At 38.2% G+C, this 19,067-nt stretch overlaps 1 protein-coding gene and 1 pseudogene across 2 annotated transcripts in view; one reads left to right on the forward strand and one right to left on the reverse strand.

Annotated features, from left to right (window-relative positions):
• hdac4 (histone deacetylase 4) overlaps nt 1-19,067 on the forward strand; it is a 251,755-nt gene that overhangs the window by 29,192 nt on the left and 203,496 nt on the right. The window lies entirely within an intron of this gene.
• Nucleotides 5,232-18,208, reverse strand: LOC148648970 (uncharacterized; annotated as a pseudogene).

The following is a 19,067-nucleotide window of genomic DNA, read 5'->3' on the forward strand; positions in this document are numbered from 1 at the left end:
TACAAGCATACCCATAGTTCCTCTGGACACTGTTTGAATTGAATATGTACTGTTTGATATCCATATAGACATTAGATTGGTAGCTTCTTTTTATTCTTATTTTTTAGTGTTTTTGTTAACAATAAGAAATTATGATTCCTTCAAATATGTGCCAGTAATATCCCATGAGTAGTAATCAGAAATCATTATTTTGAAATATTTTTTATAAAAGAAATCAAAGACATTATGGAGTTTACCTTTTGTTGTTTTTTTGAGCTAATAACTTGAAAATCAGCAATATCGAGACCCAAGATTCCAATACATTTTGTACTCTGGATTAAAAGGTGCCGAATAATAAACTTTTCTAGTACAGTTTTTGGGTTACTTTTATTTTGAAACCCACTGTATTTTTTCTTTGTCCTTAGTTTTGATTAATGCTATACTTTGCATGCAGTGAGCACAAGGTCATGGTATCCTGAAACAGGATACCATCTCAGTTGGTGATCCCTAAGTGACTGCTTGCTTTTAAGACCATTGGAGATCCATTTCTTTTGTGACAGGCTTGTTTTTCTTTTTCTTTTTAATGTCCCTTCTATGCTAGGGGCTCTGTCTTTTTCGCTGTCTGACATCAGGTCTCCTAATTGCTTTGCTTTATTGCTCCAAATACTTGTCACTAACAATGTGTTCTGCCTTGGGCAGGCAGAGAGGTGCAACTCAATCCTGCTCTAGTCAGTGTGAGTTTAAAACCCTAGGAAATCCAATGACATGCCAGTACTCTGTTATTGTATCCTTCCTATTATGTTTACTGAAGTGAAGAATGACTACTGTAGCTGCTGTAACAGTCTCTGTTTTTTGCGAAGTGCAATTTCTCTTGATGCTCTTGAAATCTTAATAACTGCCAAAGATTGTTCCTGGGGATATTTTTCTCCAAAACTTCAATTAAAAGTTCAATTTGTAATTTATTTTCAAAGCAGATCAGTATCACATGAATTGATTTCTCCAGCTCTTTACTGTATGGGCTCCCTAATTCTCTTCTCAACAAGTTGTAATATGTTCAAAACTGCAGCTAGACTACTTACTTACTTTTGTTGTTAGGGGTTGGAGGGTAAAGCCTTTTCATGTTGTTTTATGTAGAGGTTTTCTAGTGCAAATCACGTGCCAAGTCATGGTGGCTTACACATTTAAATTTGGAAAACTCCACAAACTGACAAAGCTGGTGTTCAGGATTATATTCATATGGTTGGGAAGGAAGTTTCAGGGTTTCAGTGTGGATTTTTACTCCGTGTTAGACTAGTTTGCATCTCCGTCTTCAGATGGAGAAAACTGTGTGTAATTCTGTAGGCTAGACTTGACTCACTTATAAGTTAGGTATGCAAGAACATCTGTGCTGCTTTCATCACAAAAATGTTTGTATGTTTGTGGATAGAGATTTTAAATTAATTAGAGTTGATTTAGGAAGCATAAATGAATCAGTCAACCAACAGCGTACAAGTGTTCATAAAATGGCTTTCAAGACGGCAATTTGTGACTTGTGCAAGTGCAGTATCCTGGAAAACTTATGGGCATTAAACGACATCTTAGAAAACTGACATAATATCAGGTTTATCCCTGAGCAAGTGAATGGAACTATAGGACATCTAGCAAACGCCATATTCTCGCACCACAGAGCGCCAGTTCCAGCACTGATAAGAGAGGGATGTTCCTGGATGTCATAGAAAGGAAAGAAATCATTTAATTTCCTTCCTACAGCCTATGGAAGACAAGCCACAGATACCAAACAGGTTTTCTACGTTCTAGCGCAAGGAGGACAGTCCTGATTTGGAAATTCAAGTCAACGCAGATCCTGCTCATAGATCAGTGTTAGTGACACCAAAATCTCAAGAAACAGAGTAGAGGTTGTTGTCAACTCCATTTTAAGAAACATTTGCCATTTGAGATATGCAGCAGAGTAGAGAGTAGACCCAATGCAAAGCCAAGTGAAGATCCAATGCTGTTCATGTTGAGAAAATAACATTGGCATAAACGGCACACTTTCCATTTGGAACAAATTCAAAGACCTTTCGACACAAGCTGAAGAGTAGGGCCAAGCTAGTGGTCTTTTCAGGGATCCTGCCTGCACTATGCAGAGGCAGATAAATACAAACAGTAACCATGGGATCATGGAGGTGATTGAAGAAGGTTTATGCTGTCAGCCACTGGAAGCCCTTCTTATGGCAAGGATTGTTTATAGTGTATAATAAAAATGGACTATATCTGAATGAGATGGCCATCAGTCGGCTAAGTGTAAGAATCCACAGAGAAATTAAAAAATATATATTTATACTTAAGTAATCTACGGTAAAACTGCAAGAGTTACACGTGGAGTCAAGAAGATCTTCGAATGGAAGACCATAGTGTAAACAAAATGATGTTGGTGACTAAAAATTAGCCATTAGTGGCTAATTTTAACACAAACTTTAACATAAACGTTGTACTTTTTATACCTTATTACAGTGTTTGTTTCTCCATCCATTTATATGCAGTAAGTATAGAGAGATGCAATACAGTGTGTACCTGAAAACAGAGGTCTGAAATTTAACTTGTTGGTTAATAGTAAAAACTTGCAGATACATGTAATATGAGCACAGTGGCTACAAGGAAGGACAGATTATTTTTTTAAAAACTGAAAATGTAAAGGGGTGGCACAGTAGTACAGTTGTTGGCATTACTGCCTTGCACTGCTGGGACCCTGTTTTCATTTCCAGACCTGGGGTGTTACTTGCATGGAGTTTGTAAGTGTTCACAACAGTTTTTTCCAGGTGTTCGGGTTTCCTCCCACAGTCCAAAGACATCCTGTTGGGTTAATTGCCTTCTGGGAAAACCGGTGTGAGTGTTTGATTGTCTTGTGTCTGTGTGCCCTGTGATAGACTGGCATCCCATCCAGGGTGTATCCTGACTTGCATCCATTGCTTGCCGGAATAGACTCCAGCTCCCCCACGCCCCTGAATCAGCTGAAAATGAGAATTTTAAAAGCATGCTTTTGGGAAATTTGCCTAAAGAAAGATGAAGGTAATGATTTTCTAAATGTCAGCCTTTTACAGATATGACTAGAAGATTCAATCAAATCTTAAGCTGCATTTCTTTAACATTTTAACATACAAGCATAAGTAGAGACAACATAATAAGTAGGCTACTGCAGACTGTTGTCATAGATGTTATCAAAGTGAAGTATTCATTGGGTAGAACAGGAAAAGGTTGTATTATGGAATCTTTTCGAACTATAGATCAGAATGTGCTCAGAGGCATGTACAAACTTGCATTTGTAAAAATGTCTAACCCCCACCCTGAAAGAATTGCACATTCTTTGTACCGAGAAATTAGCTTCTCTATCTCAAGTGTCACTGTTTGTTTTAGTTTTGCTAAAGCAGGTTTTGTAACAGGTTGAAATTGCCTCTAGTTGTGGTAATAGGCTGCAATCAATGTTGGGGTGTGGATTAGTGTAGATGGCATCCAATGGTGTAACTAGAGACTTTCTGTACTAACTAGCTAGAGCTATACAAGCTTTACGTCAGAGCAGTAGGGGCTATTCATTAGTTCTATGCTTCTTTAAATGTATGTTCTGAGAAACCTCTCTCTACGTGCATAGCAGTGCAATATATAACAATATATAACTGAATGAAAGATCAAGAACAGGTGCCATCTCTTTACCCAAAGGATGGGAGAGTTTTCAACAAGCTACCTAGGTATGTTGAAGCAGAGACCCTGGCTTATCATCAGTTAAGTACTAACTCCAAAACAGACTAGATGGACTGAATGACCTATCATTTGTAACTGATAAGTCTTAACTACTTCCTCAGTACCCTCATTTTTGTGGATTTTGGGGCTTCACCATTCTGTGTCTATGGGTTGCGTGGTGTATTCATTTTTGATATTTTTTAATTTGTCTTTTTATTTTTTCAAATGTCTTTGCAGTTACTTGTTACATAACTAGTATTAATTTGCCAAGGAAAGTAATTACTAGTACAGTACAGTCAATAGCTCACTCAGATAAAAAAGTTCTGTTATGTCCTTTTCTTTATAAGTAGAGATGATAAGGTTTCTTCAAGTTCAGTAAAAGTAGTGTTAGTTTTTCCAATAATTTTACTTGTAAAATTACTCTTACACTGTTTATCGTATTATTGGAGCAATCCATCATTGAAGGAGGAGCATTTCCATGTGTGTAATTATCCTGCAGCCTGCAGGTATTGGGCAGTGACACAGATATGGAAGGCTGGGAATGTAAAGTGTAATATCCTTGTGACAGAATCACTTGAGACTCACTCTTTATTTCTTAGATTTCTCTACTCACAGCTGCAACTGACATGATGACCTGAGACAGATTCAATAGCTGGTCACAAAGGAGGAAGCATGGTCCTACTCTGTACTAGTATGTCCGAGAGCTGATAGTATTTTAGTAAAATGACAGAAAGTTTCAATTGATTTGTCAGTAGCTATAGTTTTGTTTCATTTTCTTTGTTGCTTCAAGGAAAACAAAGTAGTAAATTACATTCTCCATGAAATATAGACTTCTATTTACCTATTGATAAGGCACTCCTTTAAAGGCTGATGCTCAGATTAAAAGTATTTTTTGTAATTTATGTCAATAGATTGAGAACTGGTTAATAACCGTGAAACTGCTCTTTATTTTAATCAGTGCAAGTCCTAATGGTGTACTGCAGGGATCCATTTCAGGTTTGCTCTTTCTGATCTATTTAAACAATTTTATATACTGTAAGTGATGATTTATACAAAAACTGAAACAGTATCAAGGGAATTTAAAAAATGATAAAAAACATGGATTAGATAGATGCATGACTTAATTGACTTAATGAATTAATTTTGCTATTGCTGTGAAGAGTGATTCACTGGTAGGAACATAAAATATATATCTTGTGGGTGATTTGGAGGTGCAAGGAGCTACAAATGAGAGGGATCTAGATATTTATATAGGTTCTTGTATGTTCTCAAGAATGTTTGCGGTATAAAACAAATTAAGAATTTAAATACAGGAAAGTTATATATTTGCTATACTCACCCAAGGTTGGAATCCGAGAGATAAGATGTGTTTTTCACATCTTATCTCTCAGCTACGAACCCCATGACCTCACACAGGAGCGAATGAGGAGGTGTAGGCACTTCCCCTGACTCACCCATCTTTGTGAGACTTTACTTTTCTACACGCAAAACATCCTGTGCCAGAGATTCATCGCCGAATGGTTGAGAGGCAAGTCCCTCTACCTGAAAGTATCCGGAAAGCCATAGGTGTTACTGTTCTTGCCTTGAGTGTCCTGGCCAACTATTCCCTTACTACCATTGGCGTTGCTCCGCTCATTGTGCGCTACAGCTTCGGTAGCAGTCGCCTAGTGATCTGATCAAAAAAGGTCTCATAGTCTTTTACTTCATGAAAGAGCAACAGCAATTTCCGGTCTCAGGGGAGAGTGGTATATGGACAGAACAGGTAAAGGGACCTAAAGCTCTTTGGTTAAAAGAGTTTGCATGAAAGAGTTGGGAGGAGATTTGATTCAGATACTGTATATCGTAACCTAAAGCTTATGGAAACAACCCAGGGACTACTCATGCTCAGTACTGAAACAAGGGCACAGGGCTCACATTTGGAAACTAATTAGTTCTTTACTCAAAGACATGTGGGAGTTTGGAACAGGCTTCCCACGCAGGTGTTTTTGGCTCGGGCTCTGGGTGTTTTAAAGAAATGGCTGGATGAAAGTTTAATTTCAGTTAGCTACTAAACTCCCACAATTAGGGAGGTGGGCCACATGGCCTGATTTTGTTTGTGGTGGGTTTGTAAAGTTCTTACATTCATTCATATAAAAAAAGTGTATATATAGTATATTCATGTGGGGAGATGGCAGTGGAGCAGCTGTTCACTGACCTCGTATTAATCTTTGCTTATGGGAATGGTGAAGTGAGGCAAGTTTTTTTTTTCTGCTTTGCTTAAGCAGGATGTTATCTGTTTGCTGCAATGAACATCTTATGCCCATAAAATTTATCTATGTGGTAGGAACTGTTGCGGTTATGCAGTTCTAAAAAATACTCATATTTCAATATAATGTTATTAAAAAAAAACAAGTGACATGACTTGTTAAATGTCACAGATGCATTATGAATTTAAATTGAGTCTGTGATAACAGATATCACTGGATTTACTGTAAGTGTAATCCAGGAGAAATTCGTGTTTTCTCTGCCTATTTGCTAAATGGGGGTTATTTTATTTTTCTACTACATTTTCTGGTGTGTGATGGAACAGGTTACATTTCTTGTGTAAGAAATTCAGACATTTGCTCTTCCAACCTGTCTATATGCATCTTTTGGAGAAGTGGTGCATCTCTTCCTGATGTCACTGCAAACCTTCAGGTGCTTTGGGAAGTTGCAGCTGCAACATTTCTTTCTGAGAGTTGGGAGAACTGTAGCCTACTATCTCCATCTCCAGCATTCTATGATATGTGTGTCTCTTACTTCAGAAATCCTTGTCTCATTTGGCTGGTGACACGAGCAAGCTTCGACTAATTACATCTGGGCAACTTCAGACTTTTTATTTGTCCGTTACCTTGAAACGGGACAATGGCAGTCCTATGATTACTATGTCCTATGTGGCTAGTTAACCAGTGCACTGAGCCAGTGTTTGAAAAAAAGCCTTTCGCTGTGTGATTAAGTGCTGGCATGTTGAGAAGAGTGCGTTTTACATCAGTATATCGTCATAACCGGCAACTTGCCTGGTTTAAACATAAACGGAAAAGTGGGCTCCACAGTAACTGAAGCCAGGCCAAAGTAAGTTTGAGATCTACAGGCGATCAGTGAAGCAGTGTAAAGGTTCCTAATCTGATTAAAGGAGGTTGCAGGTAGGGGGGTGGGGGAATTAGTAGCTTTCTCAGGGCTTCGCAGACCCTGTAGGTCTGCAATGGTATATTTTGTTGCAGCGATACAGTGAAACATTTTATGCACACCCAACCTTTTGTGACTAATAACGAAGTTACAGTTACTGCTCTAGAAAAATTGGAAGCGGTTTTCTCTTTTTCATACATAAGTTCAAAATCACTGTGTGTTTTTTAGGACTCATCACTAGACAAAAGTATGTTTTTCATCAAACCTTTTTTTCTGCATTCTGATGGACAGGTTCATGTGGATTAAACAGAAATATACTGAAAACTTTATTGTGCTTCAGCTATATTTAGTTTCCCATTTAAAAAATGTCATAATAGCGATCTAAGGACCTAAACTGTCCAAAAGTGGCTAACACTAAAGATGATATACTTATACACTTTCTTCTGTAAAAAAAAACATTAGAAGGTAGAGGCACTTAGACATAATTAGGGACGTACTACTACCCAAGTACAAAATGATAACATAGTAAGGCTGTTTTCCTTGTGAGGTGCTGATATCCTACTAAAAGCCTTCTTTCATTCCATGGTAGCTTAGCAGTGGAAGGGAATTTAAGTTGAATTTTCCTTGTTGTCTGAGACTTCATTTTCCACATGCAGTCTAACAAGCTTCTTTCATCAGACAGAAATCTCCAAGCAAGACAAGTAATTATTAACATGGGCTAACTTTGAATATGATAGCATTGCACTGAGATAAAAATCAAAGCCCCTGATGGTTAGAATGTTCACATCCTTTATAATACCTTCCAAATCGTATACAGTGCTCTTTCAAACATGCATACTGGGACATCAGCTGACAGAGGGGGATCCCTGCTAAATCAAACCTGCTCTGGTACATTGCTCTCCAGGAGTGGGGATAGAGGTGAAAATGCATTGGGTAGCTTTAGCAGCACAGGCTATCTGGGATACCCTAACTGCTGGTTTACAGTATGTGCAGCTTTTGTAGGTGGGTTTATTTCTAACAATAGTTTCATTTGTTACACGGCTGGACCAGTGAAGCTTAGCAAACTCAGGTATGGACTGGCAACATTTTCTGATGTTGACTACAAATTTAGACATCGCATGGAAATATGGAAGGACTGTTATGTATGAATTGTCTAGGTTGTGTTATAGCTAATGACTCCTTTTTTCTTTGCCTAAAGTTTTTGAATATTTTTATTAATACATTTAATGTTAAACTGTATAATTTAAGTTCTAGCCTTTTTAAACAGTAAAGAAGGATTAATACTGTATAATACTGTATATTAAACAAAATTTTATATTTTGTCGCATGCTGCCTGTGTTGTGAGTTACTTCCATGGTAAATGGTCTGGAACACAATTCATGAAAAGCTGAATTTTTGTCTTGTGTAAATGCCCTCATGTCCTAAACATTAATCTAACTGATGCTAACTTCTTTTGATTAATATAAATGCTACTATTTAAAGTGCTTTATGTAGGAAGGATTCTATTTGGCTTTTTAAATTCTAGAAATATATTACAAGAACTAAACTAAGAAAATAACCTTTTTATTTGCATCTTGTGTTCCAGCATCTTACTATGAACAATATAGTTGCTTGTCGCTGTGATAAATTAGAGAATATTTTTAAAAAACCTATCAGTGGAGCTTTTAAAAGAACCATAACCTACATGCTAACTTTTTGTTAATTTGAAGTTTTGCACAGTATTATTTATTGTATAGTATTTGCTAAATGAATAAACATTACAGTATAACAGTACACCTCTCATTGTTGGACTTCTTGGAGACTTCTAAAGGGCTAGTTGAGTTTGAATTTACCAATTAAAATATATAAGATATGGAGAAAGCTACACAGGCGGCAATGAAAATGTAATGTGGGAGGAAAATTGTTACAGGGGGGCTAAATAAGTTTAATCATTATATTATGCACTTACTATACATCCTGACTATTTTTAATACTCAGAATTACATTTCAGCTGTTCTTTGTGAATATTCATCTTAAATTCTATCCCAAATTGCTTGTTTTATAACTTATTAAATGGAAAATAAATACTTTAGATCTTCAACAAGCCTTCACACACCGATAAATTACTGCTTTAACTATTTCTCCATCATGTATAATTAAAGTGTATTAAATGTGTGGATTCAAAATAACCCAGTTAATCTGTTTCACAGTCTTTTTCATCAATCTTGATTGGTGTTTTTCTAAACACCACAAAATCTGGCTGCACACTTGGACATGTAAGAACTTTTAGTTATAAACTGATAGCTATAAAAGTAACAGCCTAGCTTTCATTCCTAATAGCCCATGTACTGCATGGGGTGAATAGGGATTCAGACATTTGCTCTTCCAAGCTGTCTATATGCATCTTTTGGAGAAGTGGTGCATTTCTTCCTGATGTCACTGCAAACCTTCAGGTGCTTTGGGAAGTTGCAGCAGCAACATTTCTTTCTGAGAGTTGAGAGAACTGTAGCCTACTATCTCCATCTCCAGCATTCTATGATATGTGTGTCTCTTACTTCAGAAATCCTCGTCATTTGGCTGGTGACACGAGCAAGCTTCAAATAATTACATCTGGGCAACTTCAGACTTTTTATTTGTCCGTTACCTTGAAACAGGACAATGGCAGTCCTATGATTACAGTGATAAGACCTAAAACGAATTCCTAGAGACATAATGAAGAAACTTGCATCTGAACCTTAGAAGGGAACTGGCTTGAAAGCTTGAAAGAGATGTGAGTACTGAACCGTGAACACTCTTGTTGGTAAGCAAAAGGAGACTGAAATTGAATGTGGAGCCTGTGACGTTTTGATAGGATAGTGGTGTAAGTTTATTTATAGAAGATGCTTCCAATGTTTCCAATGTGACATTTAAAGCTACATTAAACTGATGTTGATAAGCAGCTTTTCTTTATTGCTATCGTTAGTCATAGTTGTATAAATCCTGTCTTTCAATTTTGGGAAATTTAATTATCTATAAACATAATAGAACGTGGAATTCTGATCAAGATTTTTGTGTTGCTTTAAATTTGTCTAGCTCATGCTGCTTCTGATTTTGTCAGGCTAATGATAAAATATGAAACATATTTCCTTATTTCCCCCCGACTTTATTTATTATTGATTGAGGATGGATTGCACAGATAAGGTAGTACGCTGATTTTGCAGGTCACTTTAGCTTGGTTTTTTTTTTCTGCCGAGCAGCCCTAGAGATGCCAATTAGCAAGCAGGCGGTTTCACATTGATGTTTTCCCTGGCTTTAAAAAGCGTGAATGCATAGCTCGTGAAAACAGTTTGAGGGACAGGAATTAAAGCAGGCCCGAGTTAGAGCTCCCGACCCAACAAATTGCTGAGCCTTTCTTTCTATTCAGCTGCAGTATAATGACTCGCTCTGGGAGTTATCAAAGGCCTGTGCTGGTGGATTATTCAGGCTGGCTAGTTTAGAGGAACAGGACCTGTAAAGTGACTCATAATCTTCAAAAGACAGGCTTAACTAGCACTAGTGTTCTCAAGGGTTTCATAATTTAGTAAGGGTGTATAGGGTATGGGATGGGGACTTAATGAAATGTTTTGAGTGTTAAGGTTTAAATATTGAAATAACATTTCTGTGCACTGAGGTCTGGAGTAATTAGTTGAAAAATGTAGCCCTGTTTTATTGGATCCTACAAGTGGTTCTTATAGATCTAACATCCTTTGACCAGTTTATAGAACTGATGAAACATGAGTGTAGGATTGTGTAAAGACGTCTGTGAATCCTGTAGTGTTTATCAACCTAGAGTTTAGTAAAGATGTAAGACTATACCTTCACTTGTAGTTTTATTGTATATTTTGTTTTATGTTTCAAAGACCATTTTAGAATTTCTAAAACGGAACACTGTGCCCTTGCATAGACTATATAAGAAATTCCATATTGTATTCTAAATATGAACACAATCAGTTTTTAAAATTAAATTGATCAGTGTTGATCATTATATTCCAGTAGATTGAAGAATGTGAGTTTTTCTTTTTAAATTTAATCTGAGAGGTTAGATAGGCCACTGTGATGGAGTGGGGTGCAGCTCTCTTGAGAGGCTCAAAATCTGAACCGTTTCAGATTCAGAGCCATTTTCTGACCCACAATGTGGCCTTGAACCGAGATGGCTGCTGAGTTACTAGAAGGAGCTGCAGAATTAGGTACTTGTGAATGAGTGAAGAGCACAATGAATGGAATTGAACAGGAGGAATAGATAGATTCAGGATGGACTCTCAGTGGAATTAGCTAGGCATCTGTTTGTGAATACACTCTTGCAGGGAGGGAACGATACATTTAAGCAGTTGCTGCTATGCCAGGGATGCCAAACATGATCAGCTGGGCAGATGTGAATGCTCTATACTGTATATCTGTAGGCTGGCTAACAGGTCTGTGGGATGTACCATGCTACAAGATCGCTTCAGAAGATATAGCTAAGGCTGTACTGAGGTGTGTCACATGTTCTGGATAAGTATTGTATGGTGGCTCATTGTCTAGTCCCAATAGTGCAGAAGTGTGGTGTGGAACAACAGGAACGGCTTGAGCACCTGTCATTGTCCAGGTCATCTAGTTGTGTCGTTATATTCTTAGAATGAACTTTTTACTATATCAAAAAAAATATTTATAGTATACCAGCCGTGAGCTGAGTGATCCCTCTAGAAGTCCATTTGGGTACTGTGAGACAACCTATACTGGAGCCTTTTTTTGTAGACCTTTACTCATGTGTATCTGAATTGCTTTCTCTCTTGAATGATAACCGCCGTGTTTGCATTTAATTGACCGAACTGTTTTTGAGGAGAGCACTTAGTGGTATGAGGTGTGTTTCATTTATTAATAATTATGTGTTTTTGGCATTGGAAGTACTGTATCTCTGTAAGATAAGAGTTGGAAGTCTTAAACATGTTTTAGTATAGGTTTTAATAACCTATGCTATTACTATTACTATTACTATTATTATTATTATTATTATTATTATTATTATTATTATTATTATTATTATTATTATTATTATTATTATTGACACAGAAAGGGACAAAGGTTAATAAAATGTTCAAAAAACTAGGCTTGGTTGTTCTATACTTCTCTGCTACATGCTTCCTAATGAAAGCTCTTTGGCATAGAAAAAAACAATTCACATGGTCTATTTACTGCATTATTTTTAGTGTTATTATTTTTAGTGGCTAGCCTATTGTTTTCACAAGAAAGCTCACAATCCATACCGCTGTTAACATTTTCATGCTTAAATCTAATGTCAGACATTTTGGGGAAAATAGCAGTTGCTAAGAAAGTTAGATGTTCACTTATTTCAACCCTTTTGGAGAGATCAATATGGATTTGTTCAACATAAACACCATGCAGTTTGTGTTCTGAGTGTGGATATAAACAATGTAGCATGATATTGCAATTCAAGAAAATATTTTCTGTGATGTGCCCCTGTTACTGTCAGAAAAAAGGGATTTGTAAAGATCATTGGGGAACACACTGGCCACCATCATCAGGAAAATCTTTGTTCCAATAAATGAATTATGAGTTTAATAAAGTGATTAATACAATGGTATGAATGAAATAGTGAATGTTATTGTTGCACAATCTTTATTGACGTACAGACAGTTTTAAACTCTGTTGCCTGAGAGTGAAGAACGCAAGCAAGGGCAAGTATCACACTAAATGTTAAGATGTGCATCTTAATTTTAGATAATATTATTTTTAAATATCTAACTGTTGGCATGCTCCTTTTGAAATGTTCCTGACCTCTGACAGAAGTACTTTTATATTTGAGAATAAAACAGTAATTGGGTAGCCATCTTGGTTTTAAGAAACCCCAATTTGAAATGCTAATTGTATTGTAACTAGAGCAGTACATACTTAGCATTGAGTAAATTGGCTAAACAGTCCTTGAACAGTTTGCATTTTAGACTCACCTGTTGTGTGATGGAGTAGGAATAGGAATAGTATTATGGTCTGCATATTGACAACTGTGAAAATTAAATGGCACTCAGTTGTCTTATTGGTTTACATATTCACCACATTTACACATATGTTCAGCCTGTTGATCTCAGAATTAAATTGATAAAGTTGACAATTGGATGAACAGTTTTGGAGGAGGAGATGTTTGCATGATGGGCCAATTTTTATTTCTCAATGTATTATGATACCCACCAGGGAAAAAAATGATCACAGCAACTTTTCACTTGTAGGCTTGAAAAACCCCTGTATGTTGATGCAGTTCACCAAGTTTCACTTCAGTTGGTATATTGGTTCAAAATATTTTGAAAAGCATTTGTCAGGTTGCCATCTTGGTTGATGAAGGGCTGTGTTTTTTTTCACAGATTTAATGGTTCATGTGTTTCAGTGCACCTGGAACTTTCACTCTTTAGAAGCCTAAAAATGCTGTTTTTGAAAAGTAAATCAATCAGATTTAGATATTAAGAATTGAACTGTGCAGACTTCTTTGTTGGTGAAGGTCCCATTCCTCTCCATCCCCCTATTCATGACGAGTCAGGGAAACCATCTACATTCCCATTAAGGATCACATTTACTAATTAGGGTTAAACCAGATTTGCTGTTTGTCTTAACTCATAGAAAAATATTTCTCATTTTTTGAAAGGATTCCTGGAAGCATGAGGGAGACTAATTCCAGGAATGTATTTTAACTGTGTCAGCACATCATACTCCAGCTGACACTATACACCAGATAACTTATGCCACACCAGGCAATTGTGTTTCCCTGGGCTTGTCATTTTTGTCTCATTAAGCATAAGGTACCCCCACATCTACTCTTTTTTTCTTTTGTGCAATCTCTGTACTCAGAGGCAAGAGAAGTAAGTTTACCATTTCACAATGTGTTTTTAAAACTACATCAGAGACCTTAACTAAAGATTAATATTGAAACTTGAATCCCACCCTTTTCCAAGATTATCAGCTTATTTGCAAAAGCTATGATTATTTATAATTTAAATGAATACTTGAATAATCTGCTTGCATTGATAATGTGATAGATCAGTTTTTCAATTTCAATACCTTTAAACTTTATAATATGTGTTAATGATTAAACTCACAAAGTATTAAAAAATGCTAGAGTAATGAGAAAAAACAAAGCACAGTAAAAAGAAAAAACACACTAAATACACTTTGTTAGTACTAAGAGAGAGGAAATTAAAATAAATAACCCTTCCATAATCTATATCATTAGATCAGGCTTTGAATTTTGAGATTATACTGAACATTGGGTCACATAAGGACAGGGGGATAATTCTCTGCCTTTTTCAAAAACTTGGGTTAGACAATTGAAAACAAAAGGCTTCCAAACCCCTTGATATCCAGGATTGCAATTATTTATTCCAGGCACTAATCCATGGATAAACTGTAAAAAAAAACCTGCCTCAAACGTTCCTGTCATTGTAAAGAAAAGACATCATTATGTTTGGTCAGTGTCAAAATGTTTTTATAGATTGAAGGGCTACAGATTATTTCATAAGATCTCTAAGAAGAGCACAAGCTCTCAGCTTGTAGGCTTATGTTTAAGGTGCCCAATTAAATGTTTCAAATATAATAGATCAAAAGAAGATAACAGAAATTCTAGGGTCCTTAGTTAAATGTAGATAAATGCTTGGAGACCTTAATGTTGTTTTGAAGTACTCCATTAAACAGTAAATGAATTGAATTCTCTGGAATAATGCTAAAAACTCCCTACATATACAGCTGCAGAAGAGGACACAATGACACATTAGATTTGCAAGTTTCCATGTCACATATTATTCTCCAGAGTGGGCCTTCAGTCTTCAATCTTAACCTTAGATTACGGGGTCTAACCAAACATGTTACAAACTGATCTGCTGTGGAGATGTTATGTAGGAAGCAAAAAGCAACACTCTCACCACACAATCTATATGGCTAGAAAATAAGTATTTTCTTGTTTTCTCTACCTACACTAGAGTTGAGTACAGATGGAGCAGTGGAATTAACAGCTAGCAGCAGTGGTCCTTACTGTGGCCTTATGTTGTTGACTTTCTGAAGAGTGGTCCTTTCTAATTTTAACAAGAATCTAAAAAATCTCAGTCTTCAAACACACTCCAAACTAGCATACAGTATACCCACTAATTGGAACCACAATAAATCCTTTTTAAGGATACTTTACATCAAGTTATTTATTCCTGAAAATATACGTTCTACAGGTTTATGAGATGGGTTTAAGTTTTTAGTGGTATAATGAAAAAGAAACATAGGCAGGTTTCCAACAGAACATCTTAGCGGCATTGGAAGGATTTGTAAAGTAAAAAAAAGAGTTACGCATGAACAAAATTGTATACTCACTTTGCACTGATAGGTTAATAGTATTTAATAAGGAACGTTTTGGCCTTGGAGCCTTCTTCAGGTGTGAGAAAGACAAGGCAGTAAGCAAAGGTAATGTAACGGGAGAACAAAGGCTGGGAGAGAGGAGGAGCGAGAGGCAGGTGCAGGGGACAGAAAGAGAGGCCAATCAAGAGGTGTGAAGTCAGAATAGGTGTAGAGAGGTGTGAAATGAAACCTCCAATAAATGGAGAAAATTTAGAAGAAAAGTAGTCTGTCGTTAAGAGAAGGGGGAAGGTGTGATCCTAGCAGCAGGATAATTTAGGTTTCTGTAGTCTTTCTGATGTATGAGTTCAGAAAACCATCTTTGAGAACACAGACGGAGAGATTAGAGTGGTCATGGCTGTCAGAGGTGAAATGGGAAACAATGGGCTTGGAGAGATCATGTTCTCTGAAGCGGTCTCCGAGTCTCCTTCCTGTTTCTCCAATGTAGATGGCTGGGCATTTACTGCAAGAGATGCAGTAAATAAGGTTGCTGGAGGTACAAGATGCCATCTGGGTGATCCAGAATTGTCCTGAGGGGCCTTGAATAAGTGTGGTGTTAGATGTGTACTTGCAGGTGATACAGCGAGCTCTATTGCAAGGGAAAGTGCCTGGTGTGGATGGTTGCTGAGGGCGGTCGAGGGAGCTGTGAGCAAGAAGATTGCGCAGATTAGGTGGTCGGCGATATGAGATGATGGGGCGGTCAGAAAAGGGGCCCCAATAGAGGGATCATCCTGTAGGATGGAAGAGTTGTCGTTAATAGTCCTTGGGATGGGAAGTGTGTTGGGGTGATAGGGAAGCAACAAAGGAATGCGGTTATTACGACGGGAGTTCCTGATTGAGTTGATGGTCCGAGGGGTGTTTTTGGCTCAGGCAAGGGCCCTGTCAATAACACTGCTGGGGTATCCTCTATTGATGAAAAAGGAGTACATTTTGAGGGCTTGGTTCTGGAAGTTGATGTCGTCGCTGCATCACCGGAAGATAACAGAAGATTAGTGGAAGATATGTTAACCGTATATTTGAGGGATGGGTGGAAGTTGGTGAAATGATGCAGAAAGCACTTAAGCTGGTCGTTGGAGCATGTGGCGGCACCGATGCAGTCATCACTGTATCACTTGTAGAGCTCAGGGACATAGCCAGTGTAGGAAGCAAAGAAGCGTTTTTCTACCCAGCCGACAAAAATATTGGCATAGCTGGGTCCCATTCTGGTCCCCATGGCAACTCCATTCACCTGTTGGTAAAAGAGGTTATTGAATGAGAATGCATTCAGTGTGAGGACCAATTCTGCAAGGCGTACCAGGGTGTGGGTGGGTGGATCAAGCACTGTGTGTTTGTCCAGCGTGTGCTTGAGGGCTGTAAGGCCGTCATTATTGGGTCATTTATGGTGTAAAGAGATGTGATGTCCATGGTTAAAATGTAGCATTCGGGGCCCTGAAATTGGAAATCATTAAAAAGTTGGAGCGCGTGGTTAGTGTCCTTGATGTGTGAGGGAAGAACTTCAACCAGCAGTCTCATGAGGCTGTCGAGAAAGGCTGAGATGTAAGTAGTTGGACAGTTGCATGCTGATACGATGGGGTGTCCAGGGGTGTCCGGTTTGTGGATTTTGAGGAGGAGGTAAAATTGAGATACCTGCGGATGTTCAATGATGAGCCAATTTACCTCCTGGGAGCTCCTTACTGTTGATATGAATGGAGATGGTGGATACCACTTCCTTTTGATAGTCAGTGGTAGGGTCCTGTTGGAGAGGGAGGTAGGCAGAAGTGTCAGTTCGTTGTCTATAGGCTTCAAAGATATATAGGTCCTTACGCCACGCCACAACAGCGCCTCCCTTGTCCGCTGGCTTGATGACAATATCATCTCTGTTGCGGAGAGACTGGATCGCCTGAATTTCTCCTTGGGTGAGGTTGGACCTGTGTTTACTGGGTATAGAGAGTGTCTTGGGAGCTTGATTGGTGCATTGGTTAATGGAATAATCAAGTGGTGGAAAACAGCCAAAGGGGGGAGTCCAACAGCTCTGTTTGGGATTAATGTTGTTAATGACATCAATAACCGGATTGTTGTCAGCTGCCTGTGAAGAAGAATCATCAGCAATATGTGCTCTGAGATGGATCCTGCGTTAAAAGCGGTTGAGGTCGACTCTGGTCTGGGGGATGTCCAGCTTCCTGGGAACTGGTGCAAAACTGAGGCCTTTTCTGAGGAGGGTTCGCTCATCCTGTGAAAGGGAAAGGTGTGACGGTATAGTGACAACAAGGTTAGGATTGGTGAAGGTGTTTGTGTTGTTGATGGTTTTCTTCTGTAGAAGATGACTGAGTTTTTTGTCCTTCTCTGTAGTGAAGGTAGACTGGTAGAGTTTGGAGTTAAGAGATCTAATGAGGTTAGTTATAAAGGGAAGATGATGTGGAGCTGTCTGCTGTAGAAATTCCTTAGCCTCTTGGATGTTGTTGTCGGAAAGGATAATCTGTTTTTTGAGGGAGAAAATGGTAAAAAGCATTAGTTTCCTAGAAAATTGTTTTAGACATCTCTGAGTGTTACTCTGGGTGGTATCAGAGTCAAAAGAAAAGGTATTAAATTTCAGGCGGAATCCTTTAGGGATGATATGTCGACGACATCTGTAAAGGAATAGAAGGTGGTTAGAAAGCCTGGTCTTGGAACAGATAGCTGTGAAGAGATGGAATGCTGGTTTAGTGAGAGAAGCGGGCAAGTGGTATGACGGAGAGATCTAGAAATTGATTTGGAGGAAGACATAGTGGGTGTTTTTCCCATTTCCCAACATTGTTTCCCATTTCACCTCTGACAGCCATGACCACTCTAATCTCTCCGTCTGTGTTCTCAAAGACGGTTTTCCGAACTCATAAATCAGAAAGACTTCAGAAACCAAAATTATCCTGCAGCTAGGATCACACCTCCCCCCTTCAATTAACGACAGACTACTTGTCTTCTAAATTTTCTCCATTCATTGGAGGTTTCATTTCACGCCTCTCTACACCTATTCTGACTTCACACCTCTTGATTGGCCTCTCGTCTGTCCCCCGCTCTTGCCTCTCGCTCCTCCTCTCTCCCAGCCTTTGCTCTCCCGCTACATTACCTTTGCCTACTGCCTTGTCTCTCTCACACCTGAAGAAGGCTCCATGGCAAAAACGTTGCGTTTCCTTTCTTCTTTTTTTCAGCATGGAATAAACCTATTACTTGTTCCTCTGCAGCCTATGCATGCTGACGCAGCTACCCACCTGAACTACTACAGTATTTAATGAGTGCAGGCTTAAAGTTGTTCCCACAGTTTCTATTTAAATAACTTTTTGTAATGCATATTCTGAAAATGAAAGTTCTTAATCCTTTCCCTTTTGGACCCGATTAGGGAAAGTGCAGAAAAGAGAGAGTGGAAAAATAAGGTATTAAGGGCTTTTCCAGAGACTTGCCAGTGCTGTGCCTTGTTTGTTTATGCTCTGGGTTATCTGTGCATTGTTACGCAATCTGATAAAGCAGCTATTAAATGAAAGACAGTTGTTAGGACAGAGCATCAGAATTCCTCCCACATGAGCAATGCAGTGCATGTGCTTAACTGCTGCTAACTTCTGGAGTCTTGTTTGTTTGGCTTGGAGTGGTAGAATGTGCTCTGATTCAAGCCAGACTTTCTGGTTAAGGAGGAATTGAGTTTGGAAGGACTGATTGTGGGGAAAAGAGGATTTTCTAACGTCAGGGGCTATTCTAGTCTAATAGACATTCGTATTTTGGTGTACATCTGTGCCACCCTACATTATTACTGAGTAATTATACTATGTGGGCAAATGAAAGATACATATGAAGCATTCAAAAAAGTGCCACATGCTTCTTAATGCACTTCAGTCTAAAACAGATTATACTAAAGTAATTTGACCAGG

Source organism: Lepisosteus platostomus, chromosome 14 (assembly GCF_059453375.1).
Source record: "Lepisosteus platostomus isolate fLepPlt1 chromosome 14, fLepPlt1.hap1, whole genome shotgun sequence".
In the NCBI taxonomy this organism is placed as follows: domain Eukaryota; kingdom Metazoa; phylum Chordata; class Actinopteri; order Semionotiformes; family Lepisosteidae; genus Lepisosteus; species Lepisosteus platostomus.